A 24,539-nucleotide genomic window follows, 5' to 3' on the forward strand; every position below is an offset into this window, starting at 1 on the left:
TATGGTTGGCATTCTAGAAATTTTTTCATGCTTTACATGAAGCATAATTTCTTCTTTGATTTTTGATTTCTTCCCTAAATGTAACATGTAGAAAACTGAAACAGAGGTGCCTCTCTAATATTAACAGTTCTAATACTGATGTGGCTGATATTACTAATGTTGTGTATTGAATGCTCTCCCTTAACCAGATGCCATCTCAGGTTCTATAGATACAAAAATGAATATGCCTTTGTATCAAGAAGCTTGCTGTCTGGAGGAGGAGGCAGGCATGAAGAAAATTATACAATAATCTGATATGATTGAAAAGAGGTAGTTGGAGGGAAGCAGACTTGGCTCAATGGATAGGGCATCAGCCTACCACATGGGAGATCCGCAGTTCAAACCCCGGGCCTTCTTGACCCGTGTGGCACTGGCCCATGCGCAGTGCTGATGCATGCAAGGAGTGCCCTGCCACGCAGGGGTGTCCCCCGCGTAGGGAAGCCCCATGCGCAAGGAGTGCACCCTGTAAGGAGACCTGCCCAGCGTGAAAGAAAGTGCAGCCTATCCAGGAATGGCGCCACACACACAGAGACCTGACACAGCAAGATGATGCAACAAAAAGAAACACAGATGCCCGGTGCCACTGGTAAGGATAGAAGCGGTCACAGAAGAACACACAGAGAGCAGACAACTGCAGGGGGGCGGGGTGGGGAGAAATAAATAAAAAATAAATCTTTAAAAAAAAAAAGAGGTAGATGGAAATTTCTGCATGTCTGCAAAAGAAGGAGTAGCCAATTGTGGTGCTCTTAACCCTTAAGCTAATGCTGCTTCCTGCTGCCAAAAAGTGAGAAATGGGAAATATTTATGGAATATCCAGAGACAACAGGATATGAGGGAGGAGCTATAAACTTTGTCTTTCCTGGTTTGGGGTCTGGTGTAGGGAAAAGAGAAGTATATCCACTGAAAATTAAAGTTTCTTCATTTTGAGGGAATAATAAGGTATTTCCTGGGCAAAACTATTTTCTTTTCTTCTTCTTCTTTTTTTTTTTTTTTGGTTTAATTTAGAAGCTTGAAATCCATTGCTTTGCTTTCCTTGGTCAGAGTTAGTTTAGGGAAGGGCATCATCATCACCATCAGCAGCAGCAAACACGATCATTAGGTTTTAAATTGCCCTTACATTCTTGGTGTTTTCCTAATGCAGTTGGATTTAAAGTCAGTTATTACATTAAAATGGAATGTATTAAGTTTGCTCAAGTTCAGCTCTTGAGTGTTTACATCAGAGAGTTAGATTATACAGTATTTGAACTGGAGCTAAAATGGACATTTTCTTAGAATAAATAAAGACTAAACTACTTCCCCAAATAAATAAAGTCTAAGAAAACCCCAATCAGCTTTAAGGTCAGAAAATGGATATTTGATGTTCTATGCAAAATATATTACTACACGTAGCAGCTCTAATGGCCCAGGCCATAGTTACAGCACATGCACATCACCCAATGATAAAATTTGGTGCCTAATTCTATCAGCTTGAAGTCCTTGGAAATGCTCAGGGCCAGTGAATATTCAGTAACATGGATGTAAGGGTTATTTAAAATGGACACAAGGTGCCTTCTTGTTATACCGATAGCCAGGTACTGTTTTGCCATTTCCTACCTCCTCCAATTTAGATGTTATAGGAACACTTAAAATTTCAGCAAGTATAATTTGTCTTCTTTAATGTATGGTGTTTAATCTGCATTTGAACAAGTCTACTTGTTTAAATGCAGAATACTGGGTTCCACCCTCAGACTCTATAGACCTGGAGATAGGTCCCAGGCAGAGATGTTCCATGAATGACATCCCCTAATTAAGTTCCATGCATTCCTAGCTGGGAATTTACACTTCAATAAGCACCTCCAGGTGAGTCTAGTATAGGTTAGCCATGGACTATACTTTGAGAAATATATTATGGAGAAAAGAATAATAGTTTTACAGTCAGAATGATCTGGATTGGAATGCCCAGCTCTGCTTATCAAGAACTCCAGCACTTTGGGTAAGTTTCTTAACCTCAAGACTCAGTCTCCTCCTTTGTAAAGTAGGAATAAGAATATTTACTTAACAGGACTGTTTTGAGTATGAAAGTTCATATATGTTCATCACCAATATTGTTTTTGTGCATGGTAAATATAAAATATTGCTTGTTAAAAGCTCTTTTGGGAAGCGGACTTGGCCCAGTGGATAGGACGTCCGTCTACCACATGGGAGATCCGTGGTTCAAACCCCAGATCTCCTTGACCCGTGTGGAGCTGGCCCATGCACAGTGCTGATGTGTGCAAGGAGTGCCGTGCCACAGAGGGGTGCCCCCGTGTAGGGAAGCCCCACGCGCAAGGAGTGTGCCCCATAAGGAGAGCCGCCCAGTGGGAAAGAAAGTTTAGCCTGCCCAAGAATGACACCACACACACGGAGAGCTAATGCAGCAAGATGACACAACAAAAGGAGACACAGATTCCCATGCCGCTGACAACAACAGAAGCGGACAAAAGAAGAACACGCAGCAAATGGACACAGACAACAGACAGACAATAGGGGCGGAGGGTGGGGGGAAGGGGAGAGAAACAAATAAAAAAATAAATCTTTAAAAAAATAAAAAATAAAAGCTCTTTTGTTGTTATGTTAAAAAGATGAAAAACGAGGATGTTGACCAAAAAAGCCAAAATCTACAGTACTTAATAACACACTTACTTATCCAAAACAAAAGAATATGTCCCTCACTTCTCCATCTCTACTGACACAGCACACATACATACACAAACTTCTAAAAAGTGTTTTGATTTCTAACAGACCATGGATTCCTTACTTCTTTGAAATAAGGAAACCTTTCTAACAAGTCCAAATCCAAATTCTATGAACATCCATATGATATTAGATATAATTTAGCATTCACTGATTGATAAGTGTTAATATGTGTGGACTATTAGATCTCTTTTGTAATTCAATTCCCACCTTGATTTGGGCAACTCCTATACTTCCCATCCCCCAAAAAAGGAGTCTGTGGTAATTTGGAACTGTATATACCCCAGAAAAATCTGTTCCTAAATCTAATCCATTCTTGTAGGTGTGAATCTACTGTAAGTGGGACCTTTTAATGAAGGTACTTCAGTTGAGTGGTGACCCACCTCAATTAGGATGTTCCTAATTCATTTACTGTAATCCTTTATAAGAGAATGAAATTCAGACAAAGAGAAAGAAAGCCACAGGAACCAGAAGCTAAAAAGAACCTGGAAGACAAGGAAGAGACCAGGAGAAGCTGCCAGGTGTCTTGCCAAGTGACAGAGGAGCCTAAGATCACTAGCCCAGAACACCACACAGTCTTCAGGGGAAAAGCATTGCCTTGATGATGGCTTGATTTGGACATTTTCCCAGCCTCGAAACCATGGGTGAATAAATTCCTATTGTGTAAGTCAAACCAATTTATGGTATTTGCTTTAGTAGTCTAGGATACTAAAATAGATTTTTGGAATCAGGAGAATGGGGACTGCTATTGCAAATATCAAAAATGTGGGTTTACATAAGTCTTAAATTTTTCCAAGTACCCAAAGAGCAAAGCTGAGTTCCTTATGGTAGAACAAAATTTACATCACTAAAACCCAACCTCCAACTGCCTCCTACTTTCTCCTGCATCTAATGTTACCCTATGGTTACATACTAGCATGTCCAGATGGACACATTGCAACTGTGCCTTCATTTTTGGCTTTTCAAATAAGCCATGACATTCCACACTTCCAAGACTTTGGGCACAGGGTTTCCTGGGCCAAGAATGGCATTTCATATCTAAATATGATCTTCACTCCTCTAGTAATCCTCCTTTCACTTCACTAGACTTTCAGGGTTAATCATGTGGTCCTCTGTGCCAAGTCTGCACTAAATATATATTTTTATTGTTCCATTAAACTGAGTTTCTATCTCTCTTACTTAGAGCTGATTTCATGGGCCTGTAACCAGTGCAGATACACAGCACTCTACCCCTTGCTCAAGGACTTCTGCTTGGGTATTGATATTCTGCAGTTACTATCTCGAAATATTTAATAATTTTATCTATGCTTTTGCACTTTGCAAGATAGATTCATGGAACATGAGGAAGAGCTGAGAACCTTGGCTCACAGGTTGTTGCCTTGCTATATAGCCTGCCACAATCTCCCAGGAACACATCTTCATTGTCCACTCTCTCACCAAGTCCCTGGCTTCCCAGTCCAGCCCAGCCTTCCTCTCCCCAAGCCCCACAGCCCCTAGAGGAGGGGCATGGCGGTGGGATGGCAACATCCCAGAACATCCAGCAGGGAGGGAGATACCTCTTGGTGGTGGGAGTGGCTCTCCAACTCCTATCCAGCTACCAAGAGCTTCCTGGAACAGAGGTTTCAAGTACCTTGGAGGTTGCCCCTTTGCCCTATGTTGAGGTGGTGGGTTCATGGAAAAGGAAGATGCCTAGTTCTATTTCCCCAGACCTGTACCTGGCTATGATGCAGTGAATTATTCCAGCAGCTGGAAGGGGACGCAACCCCAGGTTGCCTGAGAGTGTCTGCATTGTCTCATGAGTATCCCCATGTGCTTGAACACTCTCTCTCCTGACTCTTGCCTAGGAGAGACCTCTCTTCCTCATTCCAGTCTCTCTGAGACTTTCTTGTTTTATCTCTCTGACCAAGTGAGGCACCCTCCAAGGTAGATCCACAAAACTAGAATTGTATAATTTCAGTGATATCACATAAGAGTTTAATTCCCTAGATATTTACATTTAAAATTGGCTTTGCACAATATAAAAAAGAATGGTAAAATCTATGCTAATAATTTAAGATTCTAATTTTTCATTACTTAAAATGGCATTCAATAGCAAATTTTAAAAAAGAAAAGTAAACAAACACATTATAAATCAAGACAGATTGACCATGGAAGAAAGAAAAAAAGATCTTTGTGTGGACCTTTATATTTTGCTATCCTGTATCCAGCATAAAATGTGGCCTTTATCAAGTATTCAGTAATGTCATTTAAGATAGTTTGTATTAATATAATTTGACTTATGTCATATATACATATATTTATGTGAAACCTGAATGGCAACATATTTATGTTTATATATTTTATCATATAAATAAATGTAAATATATACTGTGACATATACAATAGAAAGGTAAAAAAAAATTAGAAAACTAATTTTCCTACTATTTTGTGCTTTCAGTTGTCATTTTGTATTGAGACTACTGCTTCTGTCTCTTTGAATTTAAAAGATCATTAATCCAAATAGTGAATTGACCAATACCATATTATACAGACTATAAAAAGTAACTTAATATCAGGTAAGTAGATTCATTGCACTATAAGCTTTCAAGACATACCTTGTGTAAGCACATTTCTATGAGAAATGAATCATGTTTACACTAAACAGAACCCAGTATGAAAGTCTTAGAGTAACTTTTCCTCATTATTTATACTTCAATTCATTGTGAGAGCTAAAATGGCTATGAATACTATTACAAATTTTTGTTGGTCTACGTTCCAATTGTTTACTTTTTTTTTCTACACCTGTAGCTAAATGTAGACACAACAGAATTTGTTATAAGCAGATGTCTTCTAATGTGAATTTTTCCAGAACGTTAGATTATATGTAGCATATTTTCTCTGAAAGCAACACTTACATTATTTAAAAAGTAAGAATAAGGTTAATGGTATATGTGCATAGACACACAGACTTACAGAAATAGACACACTACACGTAGTCACCCACACACACCAACACAAAGTCACACAGACACACATACATAAAAGCACATATATACACAAAGAAGCACAGTTGCCTACACAGGTACATATACACAGGGACACAAATCCAAAAAAAAAACTTGCCTTCAAACACAAAAACACACTTAAATACAGACATATATACATGTATACACACACACATTGATGCATCACATACATACAGAAAGGCACACAGATCTACACGTACATATTCAGTTACTTTTCCACACAGACACATATCCATGCAGAGATACTCTGCTCATATACACAAACTCATGTGCATATACAAACACACAGGAATGTATACACATACTCACAGGCACACACACATATATGCAGACAGAAATTCATGCATATAGGCACACAGACATACAGACACTTATACACACACACTACCTATACAAGAAAGCTACTACCCTACCCCCATCCTCTGACAATTAAGTGAACTTCAGTTAAGCATTGAATAAATGTTTCCTGAGCATATACTATGCATCAGGACCTACCTAAATGTCACAGTCCACATGAAGCATGCAGCATATTGACATGGATGAATATATGAGCCTTTGCTTCATTTTCCTAATATACTGTAAATTTACTGCAGAATTGTGAAAGCACCATGATGTTATAGGAGTTCAGAGGAGATAATGATAAAAATTATAATTAATAAAATAAAAGTAGTGTATTTCCTATTTAAACCTTAGAAGCTAAAAATCATTCTAGAAGATTCTCTGCTTGATTATTCATCCTTAACTTTTATGTAGAAGATCTAGCAGTAAAAGTACTTCTTTTTCATGCTTTCCTTACAAGAAGCTTTGCCAACCTGTCTTTTACACAACACTCACTCACACATACCACTCTTTTTTTTCAGTACCCATTGGATTCTCATTCAACCAATCTTAATTAAGTAGTAACTAAGTTCCAGACATTTCTTTACTTTTGAAGTTGTCCTGACCATTAAATGAGAAAGAATATGTATGCACTATCATGCTGGTATAATGGGTGGGAAAGCCAAAGCTCAAAGATATTATATCTGTAGTATCTTCTTCCTACCTGCCCAAGCTAATCACTTCTCTTCATAATTTATCCTCAGTCCCTCCTCTTTCCCCTACTTACACACACACACATACACACATACTGTATCCACCTACAGTTCTAACTGTATCATAGAGACTTAGAGAGCATAAAGCAAACTGCAAAATGCTCTTTCTTCTGTTTTAAGTTTTTGACACCTGTAAATCTCCCACTCATGTCAAGCCTCAACCAAAATACTTAAAATGCTTTCTCTTTTGTGAAGAGCTCTGTGGCTCACGCAGGCAAGTTTTGGCTCTTTAGCTCCCAGTGATATTTCTCTATTATAATTTTGCCTGTCATGCAAACTTCTTTTCTTCTATAAATTCTTTGTGACCATTATTGTTCTTCCTAGTAGAATGCAAGCATTTTGAAATCAAAGACATATCATGGGATGTACTTAATATGTATAGTATATGGAAGTTCCTGGAAGATGACATTGGAGTAGGGAGGCAGGGCTCAGCTCTCTCACAAAAAACAAAGGATAAAGGACCAAAAGCTACCCAAGGCACCTGATTTTGGGGTCAGCAGACCAGGACAGTGCTGCACAACCCCCAAGAGGGTGAGGGACAGAGAGATGGAGAATTGAATCTACAACAATGAGTTACTAAATCCCTGTGGCAGCCAGTAATGCACCCATTCCCCACTTTCAAGGTGTGCAGCCTGAATAAAACCCATGGCTGACTGAGAGGGGAATGAACATCTTCTTCCCTGGTAAAAGGGAGGGCACAGCAGAAGGAGGAGAGCTGTTTCTCTTCAGTGAATTTAGCCAGCAGAGCCTGCTTTGAATCTCTGTTCTGCCAAATCAGAAACACAAGCAAGCAAAGGTTGAAAGAAACACCTTCATGGTAAATTGGTCAACAAGTGCCATCTGCTGGCTGGCCAGTAAACTACAAGAGAAAAAAATACATTCAGGTATTTGTTAACCTGAAATCTGGGAGAAAATCTGCACCTCATTAGGGAATGCTTGGCCCAATTTTGATAACTTAATCTGGGCTATTTTAAAGACTCAGAATAAGTTGAATGAAAAACCAAATAAGAGCCAAGAAAAAAAAAATACTAGGTGAGAGAGAAATTGGCTATCAGAGTAAATTCACCAAGATAATCAGATGCTTAATAATGAGCAAAAAATTACAAGTTGTACGAAGAAACAGAAAAAGATGACCCAGTTAAAGGAATAAACCAAATATCCTGAAGATACATAGAATTTAAGACAACTAATCAATTATAATCACACAACTTTACTAAATCAATTCAAAGAATTGAAGGAAAATGTGACTAAAGAGATAAAGCATAGTAGGAAGATACTGGGTAAGCATAAGGAACAATTTGAAAGTCTCCAAAGGAAAGTAACAGAGCTTATGGGAATGAAAGTCAAGATGATTTTCATCTTGATTAAAAAGATTTTAGGGACACATCATAATAGCAGATCTGAATTCATGGAGGACAGAATTAGTGATACTGAGGAAAGAACATCTGAACTTGAATAAACAGGAGATGAGAAAAAGAATGATGAAAAGTACAACAGGGTCTCAGTAAATTGAATGACAATGCAAAATGTAAAAACATACTTGTTATCATTGACCAGATGGGGAAGAGAACAGAAAAGAGGCAGAAAGAATATTTGAGAAACTAATGACTGAGAACTTCCTTGTGAAAGACATAACCAAGAAGGACAACACACCCCAAGCAAAATAAATCTGAATAGACCTACTTCAAGACAGCTATTAATACTATTCAGAGTGACAAATATAAAAGATAAAGACAGGATTCTGAAAGTAGCAAGAGAAAACAAAAGTATCACATACAAGGGAACCTCAATGACATTAAGTGCCAAGCTCTCATCAGAAACCATAGTGTCTAAAAGCACTGAACGAGAAAAACTACCAGCCAAGAATTCTGTATCTGGCAAAGCTGTCCTTCAGAAATGAGGGTAACAGCTGCTTTGGGGATCTCCAGACCAGGAGAGTGCTGCACAACATTGAGGAGGTAGAGGGGCAGAGAGACAAAGCAACAAAACAAAAAATATGAGTTACTTGGCTCTACTGCTGGGAACCATACACATCCTCCACCCTCAAGGCAAATAGGGTAAAACCCATGGCTCCATGCTGCCAACTGAGAGGGGCAGGACTATCCTCCTACCTGGGTGGATTAAGGAACTGGAGGAGGGTGGAGAATGGTGTTTCTTCAGAGAGTATTGTCAGCTGAGCCAACTTTGAATTTCAGATGTAGCTAGCACAGCAAGTGGAGATTGTGAGTGACCCTTCTGTGAGGGAGCTGAAGGGCAAATAAGTGAGGAACAGGCACCTAGCAAACTCAGAGGGAGAGAAGTGTAAGGGGGAGGGGAGACAAGGTGGGCAGAACAGGGGAAAAAAGATCCCAGTCAGGACTCAAACAGTCCCAGGGAGAAGGAGGAGAGGGTCAGATCAGACAGGTTCTAACTGCCATCTGCCCTGGGAAAGGGAGGAACTACATTAGAGAGGGGGAAAGCTAACAGAAGGCTAACAGCCCTGGAAAGAAGGAAGGTAAGGGAGCTAGGCCCCAAACTGTTAGAAAACCAACTTATTTGAGGGGATAGAGGGAGGGGAGAGATAGATTAACTTTCAAAAGTTTACTAAACCTGTGGAATGAGTGTGGCATAGTGGATCGATGCCTGCCTCACATCTATTAGGTCTCTGGTTCAATCCATGTTTCTGCCTAAGAGAAAGGTCCCAGGGAGTGATCCAGCAGGTTGTGAGTCTCTGGCTAACACCTTGTGACAGGGTACTTGTAAATAAATGTTTGTGTTTTTTTTTAATCTATTACTTTATATTTCTTATTTAAAAAAATTTTTTTTTCATTTTTAATTATTTATTCTTTATATTATTCTCTAAAGCCAGGCACCTTACCTTTGGAGGGTGGGCTACAGAATGATTGACTGGCACCCTGAGATGGTTCATAATGGCCTGAGAGAGAAGACTGTCTTTCTTAGTTTTTTTTATCTTTAGTTATTTTTCTTTCATTGTTTCCTTTTTTTTTCTTTTCCTTCTTTTTTTTTCCTCTTTGGTTTCTTTATTCCTTTTGTTTCCTTCATTTTTTCCTCTTTCATTGCTATTCTTTCATTTCACATTCTCTGGTTTGATCTTCATTTTTTTCCTCATCTTTTCTCACTTTTATCATTTTTATATTATTCTTTTTTCTAGTTTCATTTTTCTTCTTGTTTTATTTATTCCACTTTTTAATTCTTAAAAAAGTTTTTTATGATTTTTCACTCATTACTTATTTTTTTCCAGGCTATATTACATTTCCTTTTCTATCTTCTTTTTTTATTATTAATATTGCGATCATTCTTTTTCTCTTTGTCTCTCTTCTCTTTTCTATGCTTTTATTAGTCAGCCAACGGGGTGCTGATACAAAATACCAGAAACTGGTTGGTTTTTATAAAGGTTATTTATTTGAGGTAGAAGATTAAAGATACCAGGCATAAAGCATATGTTACTTCCCTTACCAAAGTCTATTTATTTTCACATGTTGGAGCAAGATGATGTCTGTGAGGGTTCATACTTGCTGGGTTCCTCCGGGTTCAGCTCCTCTGTCTTCTCCACAAGGTCAGCTGTAGAGTCTCAGGCGAACGGCTCTGTCTCTCTCTTCTTGGGGCTCCAGCTTCAGCATCAAACTCCAACATTAAAAAGCTTCCAACTCTGTCCTTTGCCATGCCTTTTATCTGTGAGTCCACACCCTATGGGGGGCAGGGACTCAACACCCTACTGGCACAAGAGGTTTACATGGTTACTTAACCAAGCAAACCTCTGAATACAGTATAATTTAATATGCCCAGAGGAAAAGATCAGTTTACAAACATAATCCAATATTTCTTTTTAGAATTCATCAATAATATCAAACTGCTACAATGGTCTTAAATTTTCAATGGTTGACAAGACCACTAAGCACACTCAACTGGGAGAGAATGGCCTCTTCTACAAATGGTGCTTGGAGAACTGGAAATCCACAACCAAAAGAATGAGAATCACATCTCCCTATATAAAAATTAATTCAAGATGGGTCAAAAATCAAAATATAAGAGCCAAGACCATTAAGTTCCTGGAAGATAATATAGGGAAGGATATACAAGATCTTGTAGTGTGAAACGGTTTTGTAAACTTTACTCCCAAAGCATGAGCAATGAAAGAAAAAACACATAAACAGGACTTCCTCAAAATTAAAAATTTTCAAAGGAGTTTGTCAAGAAGTGGAAAGGCAGCCTACTCAATGGTAGAAAATATTTGGGAACCATCTATCCAATAAGGGCCTAAATCCAGCATATATAAAGAAATCTTACATCTTGCAAATAAAAGCACAAACAACCTATTTAAAAAACAGGCAAATTCAACTGACACTTTTCCAAATAAGAAATACAAATAGCTAAAAAGCACATGAAAAGATGTTCAAAATCACCAACTATTAGGGAAATGCAAACCTGAACTATAATAAGATATCATCTTATACCCATTAGACTGCTGGTTATTAAGAAAACAGAGGACTACAAGTGCTGGAGAGGATGTGGAGGAAAGGGAACACTCATCTTCTGCTGGTGAGAATGTAGAATGGTGCAGCCATTGTGGAGGACAGTTTGGTGGTTCCTTAGGAAGCTAACTTAGAACAGTCATATTATCCAGCAATCCCACTGCTAGGTATATACCCCAAAGTATGAACACGAACAGATATATGCACACCAATGTTCATTGCAGCATTACTCTCTATTGCCATAAGTTAGAAACAACCCAATTGTCGATCAACAGATGAATGGATAAGCAAATTGTGGTATATGAATACAATGGAATATTATTCACCTATAAGAAGGAATGCAGACGGCGGACTTGGCCCAGTGGTTAGGGCATCCATCTACCACATGGGAGGTCCGCGGTTCAAACCCCAGGCCTCCTTGACCCGTGTGGAGCTGGCCCATGCACAGTGCTGATGCACATAAGGAGTGCCGTGCCACGCAGGGGTCTCCCCGTATGGGAGCCCCATGCACAAGGATTGCGTCCCATAAAGAGAGCCGCCCAGTGCGAAAGAAAGTGCAGCCTGCCCAGGAATGGCACCACCCACACGTAGAACTGACACAACAAGATGACACAACAAAAAGAAACACAGATTTCCATGCCACTGACAACAACAGAAGCAGACAAAGAAGACACAGCAAATAGACAGAGAGAACAGACAACCGGGGTCGGGGGGGAGGGGAGAGAAATAAATAAATAAATAAATCTTAAAAAAAAAAGAAGGAATGCAGTATTAACACACAGGACAATATGGATATATCTTAAAAGACTCTGTGTGAGTGAAATAAGCTAATTACTGAAGGACAAATATTAAACAACCTCACTGATATGACTTAAGCAAATTCAGCAGACTCACAGAGCTAGAGTCCCAAAGATAGGTTATCAGAAGACAGAAAAAGAGTAGAGTGTGGTGAGCTGATACTCAACATGAGCAAAACCTCTGATAAGGTGGAAGGGGGTTGTTGGGCAGTGGAAGGGGGTAATGTGGATGCAGGAATGTAAGGGGAACCAATGGTCCTGGAATTTGAGGGAGAATAAGGTGAAGGGATTGGGTTGGTCTATCCATGGAAATGAAGAGAGGGCTGGAGGAAGGAATAAGTGAATTCCAGATATTTGTAGGTATGCAGTTAAGACTACAATGGTGTTAATGTTCTTTTGGTGAATATATAGGGGGAGGTTACTGGTGCAGGGCATTGGTGGTGGGAGAATATGTGTAGAAATGAAGATGATTAGGAAGGGTAAATTAAATGGTAAAAAGACAGACAACATTAATCATGCGTCAACAGAAAGCCAATGGATAAAATGGATGAAGTAAGTAATGCCTTTACAATAATAGCAAATTTAATGTCTTGAACACCCCAATCAAAAGATATGAACTGACAGAATGGATTAAAAAAATATGAACCATCCTAATGCTGTCTACAAAAGACTCACATCAGATGTATGGACACAACCATGGTGAAATAAAAGGTTGGAAAAAGATATTCCATGCAAATTGTATCCATAAAAGTGCTGGAGCAGTGACACTAATATCAGGCAAAATAGATTTCAAATGCAAAATTGTTATAAGGAATGAAGAAGGTCATTATATATTAATAAAAGGGGCAGTGCACACACAAAAAAGCTAATAAATACTTATGCACCCGACCTGGGACCCCCAAGATACATGAGGTATACACTGGAAAAACTGAAGTGAGAAATGGATGTGTCTACAATAATAGTGAAGACTTCAATACACCACTCTCAGGATTGGATAGAACATCTGTACAGAGGATAAATAAAGAAACAAAGAGCTTGAATAACATGATAAATGATCTATAAATAATAGACATTTATAGAGCCAGGATGCACATTCTTTTTTATTTTTTATTTTTATTTTTAAAAAAACTTTAGATTACATAAATGTTGCATAAAAATATAGGGAATTCCCGTATGTCTCACCCCATCCCTCTCACATCCTTTCAAACATTAACAACAACCTTCATTAGTGTAAGAAAGTATACATTTGTTACAATTGATGAACACATATTGAATCATTGCTATTAACTGTGGACTAGAGTTTACATTATAGTTTATGCTCTATCCCACATAATTTTGTACGTTATGTCAAAATACATAATGTCCTGTATCCGTCATCGTAATATCATGCAGGAGAGTTCCAATGTCACAAAAATGACCCCATTTTATACCTATTCTTCCCTCTTCCTCCCTTCAGAACCTCTGATGGCCACTGCCTTTATATTAATGATAAAAGTTCTTCTGTTGCTAGAATAACAAAATAATAATTATAATATTAACCCTATAAAGAATAATAATAAGACTACTTTAGTCCATTGTTCATTCCCTTGTCTTAAGGATTTTGAGATGATAATGCCCACTTAGTTTCTAATTGAGATGGAACTGAGGTCCCATAGGGCAGATGGACAGAAACATCTTCTTTGGGTGGGTTTAATAAAAGAAAACAGACCAATATGTCAAGCCCTCAATAACATTGCAAGTACCTATGAATCTTATTCTTTAAAAATTGAAACTTAATGCTTGCACATTCTTTTCAAGAGCTCATGGATCTTTCTCCAGGATGGACCATATGCCAGGTCACAAAACAGGCCTCAATAAATTTTAAAAGATTAAAATTATACAGAACACTTTCTCTTACCATAATGAAATGAAACTGGAAATCAATAACAGATGGAAAAAGGGAAAATTCATAAATACATGGAGATTAAACAACACTCTTAAATAATCAGTGGATCAAAGAAGAAATTGTCAGTGAATTCAGTAAATATCTTGAGATGAATGAAAATGAGAACAAAACATATCAAAACCTATGGATCATCCAAAAGACAGTGCTGAGAGGGAAATTCATAGCCCTCAATGCTTACATTTAAAAAGGAGAGGGAAGCAGAGGTGGCTCAAGTGATGAGACCTCCACTTACCACATGGGAGAACCTGTGTTCGATCCCTGAGGCCTCCTGGTAAAAAAAAAAAAAAAAAAAAAAAGAAGAGAAAGTGTGTCTGCATGGAGAGCCCGCACCCACATGTCAAGTCAAGTGCACATGCAGTGAGTCAAGTGCCCATGTGGTGAGCTGAGTGCCCAGGCAGGTACCCAAGTGGTAGCCGAGTGCCTGGGCATGTAAGACATGCAGCAAAATGATGATGCAACAAAAGAGAGATGAAGGGAAGAGTCAAGGTGAAGCACAATAAAGACCACAAACTGAGGTGGCACAATTGACAGGGAGGCTTTCTCCACATCAGAGGTCCGCAGAATTGAATCCCAATGAATCCTAGAGGAGAAAGATGGGAACAGAAGACAAAAAAAGAAACAGATATAGAACATCACATGGTGAATGGACACAGACAGCAAAAACAGTGGGGTGGGGAAGGGGAAGGGGAAGAAAAGTAAATGAACCTTTGAGAAAATAAAGAAAAGAAAAAAGAAGAAAGAACTAAAATCAAAGACTTAACAGCATACCTGGAGAAACTAGAAAAAGAAGAGTAAACTAATCCCAAACCAAGCCAAAGGAAAGAAACAGTAAAAATCAGAGAAGAAATAAATGAAATTGAGGGAAAAAAACAATAGAGAGAATCAACAAAATCAAAAGTTGGTTGTTTGAGAAGATCAACAAAATTAACAAACCCTTACTGAAATGGTTAGGCTAATATGTCAACTTAGCTATGTAATTGTGCCCAGTTGTTTGGTCAAGCAAGCACTGGGCTAACAAGAGTATTTATGAACATTAGTCATCAGTGAGTTTATTGCATAGACAGTTGGTTATATCTACATCAACCAGGAAGATTGCCATCAACAATGAGGGACATTTTATCTAATCGGCTGAGTGCTTTAAAAGGGGAAGTGATTTCAACATTCAGAGAGAATTTCCCAAGTCATCTTTGGACAGCCGATGTCTCCTGGAAACTCTTCAAGGACCTTCACTGGACTTTCATTGGAGCCCCTAGTTTGCAGCCTGCCTATGGAATCTGGAATTGTGCATCCTCAGGGTCACATGAGAGACTCTTATAAAATCGCATGCTATTTAGATATCTCCTGTTGATTCTGTTTCCCTAGAGAATCCTAATTCCTTACACTTACCTAGACTGACAAAGAAAAAAAAAGAAGACTTAAATAAATAAAATCAGAAATGAGAGAGGACATAGTACCAATGATGCTTGAGAAATAAGAAAGAGCATAAGAGGATACTATGAACAACTGTACACCAAAAAACTAGACAAATTAGATGAGATGGACAATTCCTAGAAACACACCACAAACCTATACTTATCATAAAAGAAATAGAAAACCTCAGTAAATTACAAAAGTTAACTCACAATGGATCAAGGACCTAAGTCTAAAAGCTACAACCATAAAACTCCTAGGAAAAAATGTAAGAAAACATCTTCAAGATCTTGTGGTAGGCAGAAGTTTCTTAAACTTAATGATATTTCATCTTTCAGTCTATGAACACGGAATGTCCTTCCATTTATTTTAGTTTCCTTTGGTTTCTTCTAACAATGTTTTATAGTTTTCTGAATATGGTTCCTTTATGTCCTTGGTTAAATTTATCCCTAAATATTTTATTCTTTTAGTCACTACTATAAATGGCAGATGATGCTTAATGTATGTAGCATTATTAATAAGGTTAACTATAAAAGCAGAAATAGATCTGAGAGTAACACATTATAAGTAACACTGCTGATTTATAAATGTGATTGTGGCTGAAAAGGCTAGTATGTGGAAGTTAATGCCAATTGAAAGGAAGTTACAGAATAATCCAGGGTATATATAAAACAGTGATTTCAGTGGTGGATGAAGATTGTGGTTAACAGTATAAATATAAGAATATTCTTCTTTTACAATGTGCTAAGAATAAGAATATGCTGAAACACAGGAAAATTACAACTAATGTAACTTATGGAGGATAGTTAATGGAAATATATCAATATGCAACAATGGCATGAAGATATTTTCAATACTAAGGGACAACAATGGGTGTTATTAAGGGGCATGGGATTTTTCCTTCTAGAGTAATGAAAACATTCTAAAATTGACTGAGGTGATAACAGCACAACTCTGTGATGAAAAGGGAAGCCATGAGAGTACACTTTGAATGGATTGTATGAAGCATGGGACTGTATAATGCAGGGAATCCAGTGGTGGATGATGTACTGTGGTTAACAGAACAAATATGAAAGTATTTTCTACTGAGTGACAGCAAACATACAATACTGATACTGGGTGTTAATGATTGGGTGGGTTGGGGGAAAATACACCAAATGTAAGATATGAGCTAAATATCACTGTAAATATAAATATTTTGACAATGATTTTTCATAGTTTGTAACAAATATTTCACAAAAATGCAAGGTGGTGGTGAGAGATATACATGAGTCTTGCATGATGATATGCATATTTGTTTTGTAAATTCACAAATTTTACTACACATTTATTGTTATTGTTTCTGTTTGTTCATGTAAGAATGATATACTGCAATAAAATCTTATTTAAAAATATGTGTAGTAAATGAACAAATGGAATACCCAAGGTTAACAATCATAACTCAAACTTGCAGGTTATTGCAGTACATTTTTTTAACCCTATCAGAACAACCTTGATACCACGTTCTTGAATTGGTTTCTTTTTAAATCTATGTTTTTTCCCTATTAAAAGGGACTTGCTATTAGCAAAAGAATGAGTTGCAAGTTTCATAATAATTCTCCACATGCCATAGGAACTTGTGACAAGGTCCTAGATCACATGAAATGTATTGACCTTTACTGGCTCTATTCTGAACATTACAAGAATTGTTTATATAATTAGAGCCATTTGAAGTAGAATTATTTGTTAAGTTCTAACATACACTTTGAGGATTTTTTATTAGTAATATTTAGTTTGGAATTTTCCTACTTTCCTTCCTAAATAATCCCTTACCCATGTTAGTGCATAAATAAATAGAAGTATTAAAAGATAAAATGGTGTTTCTTTCTTTTCCTTGCCCAAGCAGTCATAAATCCTGAGCTATATATCATGTTCAATCTATTGTTTTGATTTTACTGAGAGACACAAATTGGGGTCATTGATAAACTCACAGTAATTTCCCTCCCAGTAGTAGCCTGGACCAGGGTAGCCTTATTACCCAAGATGACCCAATATTGCTCTCTACCCACAGATATGTGTTCAAATTATTGGCATGAGACCCAAGCCAGACCAAGCATGTCTCATTCTCCCTGATAGAAAAAGGCTATCGATTGTAGGGCAAACTGCTAGGCTTTCTACAGCTAGTTTGAAGAGAGAGAGGTAGTAAAAGTGGGAAAGAGTGAGGAGAGAGAAATAAGAGAATGACAAAGTTGTCATTTTAGTATGCCTGATGTACCATTTTGGTCATGGTGACAGAAATAACTACATTTAGCACCTTGTTACTTGAAATTGGGAGATCTCTTTGGAAAAGCTGAATCTCAGGTTGCACTCCAGACCTGCAGAACCAGAATCTGCGTTAACAACAACAACAAAAAACCCAAGTGATATATACACACAAGAAAGATTGAGAAGCACTGATACTGCTGCATTCCCTCCTTGCTCTCTGTTAACCCCACTGACCTTTGTTCGAACTTTCAAAACCTTTCCATCACAGGACCTTTGCAAATGCTGTTTATCCTGACTGTAAAACTCTTCTCTTCCCCTCTTCACCTATCTTAAAATTTTAGATCTCAGTTTAGGTGTCACTTCTCACAGACACTTTCTGACTAGGCTCAAACTCCTATGACTCATGTTTGTAACATGGGACATTTTCAGTTAAATGTGATGCGTAATAAACTTGGTAGGATTTTGATAATGACTGATATATTTTTCTCATCTTTGTATTACTAGTAACTAGATTGGCACATACTACATTCTCAATATATACTTGTTGAATGGATAAATGAATAAATATATGAATAATGGGAAATTTTACAGATAAATACCCTGAAGCCAGGAGAGGTTGAAATGATTAGTCTAAAGTCATCTAAGATGTGGTAGATCTGAGTTTATAATCCAGGGTACTGCCCCAATATATAAGTATTAATAAAGAATTCTCCTTATTTCCCCCACAATGTGTTCACCCAAGCTGAGAATAATTAGAAACAAAACAAAGAGATGGCCAGATGGGAAACCCCAACCTTGAAAATCTGTAGAAGTGAGAGGAACTTTCTCTAAAGCATATTCTTTTTTGAAAAGAGACTGATGAATATCCTGCTGCTGAGTGGGTGGCTTGGATGGTACAAGCATACCCTTTATCAAGTGATGACACTTTTGTGTGGATGCCAGTTTCTTTGGCTGGAGAGAAAATAAAATGTGATACAGCAGCAGCTGATCAGCCTCTGACCAACTGGCATGTAGGAAGTCGCTTGCAAGAGGGAACCCAGATAATCATCTGATGTATGCTCCATCCCTGGTAGACCTCCCAGATATGGAATGAGTTCAATCTATCAAAATAAATGTCATGACATTTCTCTTTGGGGGTGCAGTACAATCCTTACAATTGGAAGGTTTTTTATCACATAAGTAATGTAGGGAAGCACTCATGGGAATTCAAAGCAATCATGATTCTGGCATGTCCTTGGTATAAAGTGGATGCTAGGGGGATGAAGGTCTTTTTTTTCTTTTTCAGTTTATTTGAACAACTCCCACACTGTTAAGTTTTCCAACTGACCCTGAGACATCAGAGTCTACTACCTCCTAAGAATTATTCTCAAGCATTCCTTCATTTAATATAGACAACAAGGCAGATGGTTTCCCCATGCCCATTTTAAACATCCATTTCCTAATCTGTTGATTAGTGCCCTTGCTTCTAAATTATTATTTTGCTTCATAATAATAGCCCTGTGTTTGTGTTTCTTCTTAACTCAGATATTGTGCCTCTTATACTATCCTCAAAAGCTTTCTTCAGGCATGACTAAATTTCTGTCATTCTTTGATTCATTTATTCAAATATTTGCTTTGTATATATAAGACATATAAGATACCACATACTAGGTGCTGGAAGATAAAAACACAGTATTTTTACTCATGTGTAGGTAATTAAGTTGTATTTAATATATGTAATTGTGCAATTACAATGCAATGGGATGTATCTGTGGAAGTATGGATTGCTCTGCATATTTTAAGTAAAAGCCTCAAAAGATGCATCCCAGATCCAGGACCTTGACTGGCAAAAAACTACTTCCCTTCTGTTTGTCTCATTCCCGTCCCCATGCCATTCCCCTTTAGCTTTGGAGCAATCCACTAAGTCCACCTATGTCTTCCATAGCACCCTTCGCTTATTGCTATTCTGATACGTATAGAAATAGACAATCACAATGCTCTGCTTTGTTTGATGTGCATTAAATATCTCGATGGAAGTGATTGCTCTTAATTCATGTTTATAACCCTAGTGTCTAACATTGTGTCTTTCATTCAGAGGTACTCAGTAAATGTTGAACTCATTGACTCATTTGATTAATGCAAAACAAGCTTAAAGTGTCATTTTCTTTGAAACGGAACTCAAAATAGGATTAACTTTGTCATCCCTCAGAAATGAAGCCATTTCTAATATGACTTCAGTGAAGGAGAAGAGGAAAAAAAGAAGCATTTTGAAAATTACAATAACTTGACAGCTGCTCACTAAACAATACCTTATTAATTTTCAACATTTTGCACATGGCTGAGTGGAATGGCCCTTAATCCCAGGTCCCATTTTATATTTGCCTCATTGTATCACTTGCTGAAATCACCAGTGGCTGTGCATTCCCTTACACCTTATTATTGCCAGAGAAGTCATAGTCTAGGTTAATGCACTGCTCCTTCCCAGAGGTATGTTACAATGGATTTAAGTTCTTTATTTTGAGCGACTGACTTTGAGAAATCCCCTTCCTTATCAGTTAATACCAGAAAAATAGAACCTTCCAAGAGTGACAGTAAACTAACCACATTTTCTTGAGTGCCACAGGCATAATAACTGTTAAAGGGATTGAGATTAATTTAGGCATTTATGAGTAGATGTAATCAGATGACCCTAGTGGTGGAGCCAATGAGACAATATGTCAGAGTTTAAATAACTGGCTCCCAAAGACTTGCATTTTAGGAACTTTTCTGACAAATTCACTAAGCTTTAGTCATGCTACTGTGATTCTTTTGTTCTTGGCTTACTATTTCCAACACATGATTACCTTCAAAGGAAAGGCAAGGGGTAGCCTTTCTTGAAGAGGCTCTTTGCTTTTGAAAAAAAAAAAAAAACCAAACTGTATTATCTTATTTTGAAAGCTGCTTAGGAAAGCTAAAGATACCTTTCAAATACAGAGTATGAGAGACACAAAGTATGGCTTAGATGGAGAAACAGAATGGTAATTGCAATTGTGCTGGAATTTTGATAAGTAAAGTGCTGCTTGATAAATCCATTTTGATCCAATAATAAATAAAGGGATTGGACTATTAATAACTTTTGCTGTACAAAACTATTTTTATTTATTTATTTAGTTCTTTGACAAAATGTAGATATCAATAGGCATTTGAAAAATCACTGGCAGAGCATTTTAGGAGCACTGTTTCTAGAAATAATGATATGAGCTGGGAAAGCATGGGCCAAAAAGGATACTCTAACGAGCACATTCCCCCTAACAGTCAAAAGGCACCACCAGCCCTCAAGAAGGACTGCACCTAGGGATTAATGAAGTATCAGAACACAAACGACCTCTAGCAGGGAAGCATGGAGGCCAAAATGATGAAGGCTGAGCAAAGCTGCTTGTCAGTTCTTGTTCCCCACGATGCTCTGATTTCCCTTACCTTGTTAGGGGCACTTCTCATCTGCACCCAAAATAGTAAACAAGGGAAAAGAAACACTCTTTATTATTCATTCAAGTTTCAAGTGTTGTACAAAGGAAAATGTGAAAGAATAAAATCAGTCAGGAGGAACCTAAATGTGGCTATTACAGTGAGAGAAGATGGCAAAACATTTAAAAGGGAAGGAAGAAACAGTTATCAGTCCACTCTTGTGTATAAATACATTACTTGATAAACATCTACTTTGTGGGTGGTATTTCAGAAATATAAATATGTGCATACATGATAGTATATATATCCCACCATATGTAGTGGTGAATTGAATTGTGTATCACAGTTTGGTCATGTTCCTAGACTTAGTCCGCAATCTGGTGTGAATAGAGCCATTATAAATGAGATATCTCCTAGATGTTACTTCAGTGAAGGTGTGGCCCACAGAATCAGGTTAGGCTTTATTCAGGACTACGGGAGCCCTTTATAAAAAGAGTGAACTTCAGATCGAAAGAGAAGTCATGAGGAGCAGCCAAAAGCCTGAAGTCTTTTTCCCAGAGAGCAGAGAAGACATTGCCATGTACAATGTGATCTGATGGAAAAGCCATAGAACTCCAAGATTGCTGGTCAGCCAGAAGATACCAACCCTAGGAGGAAACAAACCTCGCCTCTGAAATCCTGAGCCAATACATTTCTGTTGTTAAGCCAACTCACTTTATGGTATTTGTTTTAGCAGGTAGGAAACTAAGATACATACACACACATACACACATACTCTCTTTCATGTGCACACACACATACACACACATAAAGCTGCTTCAAAGTAACAGCAAATAAGATGTACATTTGTGCATTTCCCTTTATGCTTAGTGATCTAACCTCAACCTTCCTCAGCTTTCCCAGTCTCAACTGTCACTCTTCAACTTCAGCCTTTGTCTTTGAGCATTTGGGCCACATGTAGCCATAAAAGCCTAAAGGAACCATTTGAAGTCCTAGGTGCGCATTTGTTCCTCTCGTAGTGATTTCCTCTGTCATAATACCTTCCCTTATCCACCAGGAAGATTTCCACTCATCCTTCATGAACCAAATAAAATGCCACCTATTTTAGAAAACTGTCACTGACCGCTTCAGCCTGTTAAAGACAATATTCTCCTAGGTCCTCTAGGACATCACTCACACTGTTAAACAAACATTTATCACACCTCTGAAACTATTTATTTCCCTAGAATTTTCACCTCTACACACTGCAAGACACTGGATGGCAGGCTATATATATATATATATATGACTTTTCACCCCAAATGCCTATTTAAAAACTTACTATGTAGTCATATTCCACAAATATTTGCTATATGAATGGGTTGTTACCTACATGATTTTCCATTTGGGTTTTCATGAGCCACTTCCTCAATGTAAGCTCTATTTTCCCACATTTTTGTTTAACCTGTCCTACTCACAGACATGAACTTTTACCAGGAAATAATAAGATGTGATTGTGATCAGTATGAGCCCATAGTGTCTTTGCTCATACAGTTGCTCAGGATTGAATACACATATCCTTCCAAGATGTTGTACATGTTTAATTCTTCATCTTCAAGAATACTGTATTGCATCCAGAAATAGAAACTAAAGAAATTGTGCCTCCTCTAGGAAAGAACATAGGCTTAGTTGTATTTAGAAATGCTTACCAAAGCTTTCATTTTTTTCAGTGGTTTGACTTATGCAATTTTTTCACTTTAACAGTCTAGACTATGTTCAGTTTCCTTGATAGCTTCATGATCCATTCTCCTGGGAAGATAACAAATGCTTTCTGTCTTATGTTGAATAGATACAGAGTTTACTATCTGTGATAGCAAAACAGAAGGAACAGTTGGAGAGCCTTTATGATGGAATTACAAACAAGTAAGTTTGGGATTTATCAAGGACTGTCATTGTAATGGAATCATTGAAGGTGTTTTCATTTATTTCTTCATATGGACTATTATTCTTAGGACTATAAATATATTAGTGGAAGAAAAAATACTCCCTTGGAGGGAAAAAGCATATTGCTGCAATAGCCTTGGAGAGACTACCCTTTTGAACCTGCATGTTTTTGTACATCTAACATAAACATAGGACAGGACAAGTATTTAATTAGTGAAATGTACTAACTTTTATCTTGATTTTTCCTTTTTTTATTTATCTTAACTTTTCTACTCCTAATATTCACATACAATAAATGTTGGGTACTTTATTGAATTCAAAAATTTTAGAATGCCCACTTGATTAAGTCCAAGTAGTCTAATGATATGCTTTATTAATTAGTCTTCTCTCTTTTTTCCCTGATGACTTTTCATTGAGCATATCAAAACATTTCTGGCAGAAGAAAATACATTTAACAAGAATCTCTGGAATTAACTCATGGTCTCTCACTATTATTATAAAAATGTCCTTGTATTCATTTGAAATCCTGTATTTTGGCTGAAGTCACCCAATATTTCTCCTGTTTTCTAATTGTTGCTCTTATTCCTAAACTCCTTCGTTTAATATCAAAGATATTTTGTGCTTCAGTCACAGTGTCATTTGGAGTCACTGGGGTTCCTGTGGGCTCATGCGGCAATGATTGGTAGTTGGGTCAGGGATTGCAGAAATTACACAGAAAGTTCTAAAAATATTTTAAATATTTAATTTGTCTGAAGGCCTATTTTCTTAAAGTATAATTGAAGTTCATACACACCTTGAGAAATGCTTTAACTTCTGGCTATTTGGGAAGAGGAAATAATTACTCATCTTTACCTCTTTATTCTAAAATACTGAGAAACCAGAGAAAGAATATACCCCTGAGTACTTATCTCAATAAACATGTAACAAATATCAGGGAAAGATGGAAAAAGTGAGAACCTTGAATTCAAACAGAGTCATTACATAGAGCTAAAATGTAGGGTTATTATTTATTTATTTGTTTGTTATTTGTTTATGTTTACCTTCCTAAGCTTTGGTTTTCTCTTTTATAGTATAATAACTTAATGGAATAATAATGCTATAACATATGTAAAACAATTGATTTATTTCTTGGCACATGATAGATGCTCAATAAATATTGAGTCCTTTAATCCTAATTTTGCTCGATTGTGTTTTGCGTTGTCTATTTATCTTTTCATCCATCCATTCTTTTATTATTTCATCTATTCAGCTAACTATCAAACTGACTAGCCTACTATCCCACAGTTCCACCATCTCCCATCCTTCAATATATGGGCATAAAAGATACACCAATATATTGAGCACCCTTTGTGTCATATATAACTTTGTTAAGTGCTGAGGCTATAGAAATGAATGAAAGATTATTCCTGTCTTTAAGAAAATCCTAGCTTGGTGAGGATAACCTCCATATGATCCATAAATAGGAGTGATACTAAGAG

The sequence above is a fragment of the Dasypus novemcinctus genome, chromosome 18, assembly GCF_030445035.2.
Source record: "Dasypus novemcinctus isolate mDasNov1 chromosome 18, mDasNov1.1.hap2, whole genome shotgun sequence".
NCBI lineage: Eukaryota > Metazoa > Chordata > Mammalia > Cingulata > Dasypodidae > Dasypus > Dasypus novemcinctus.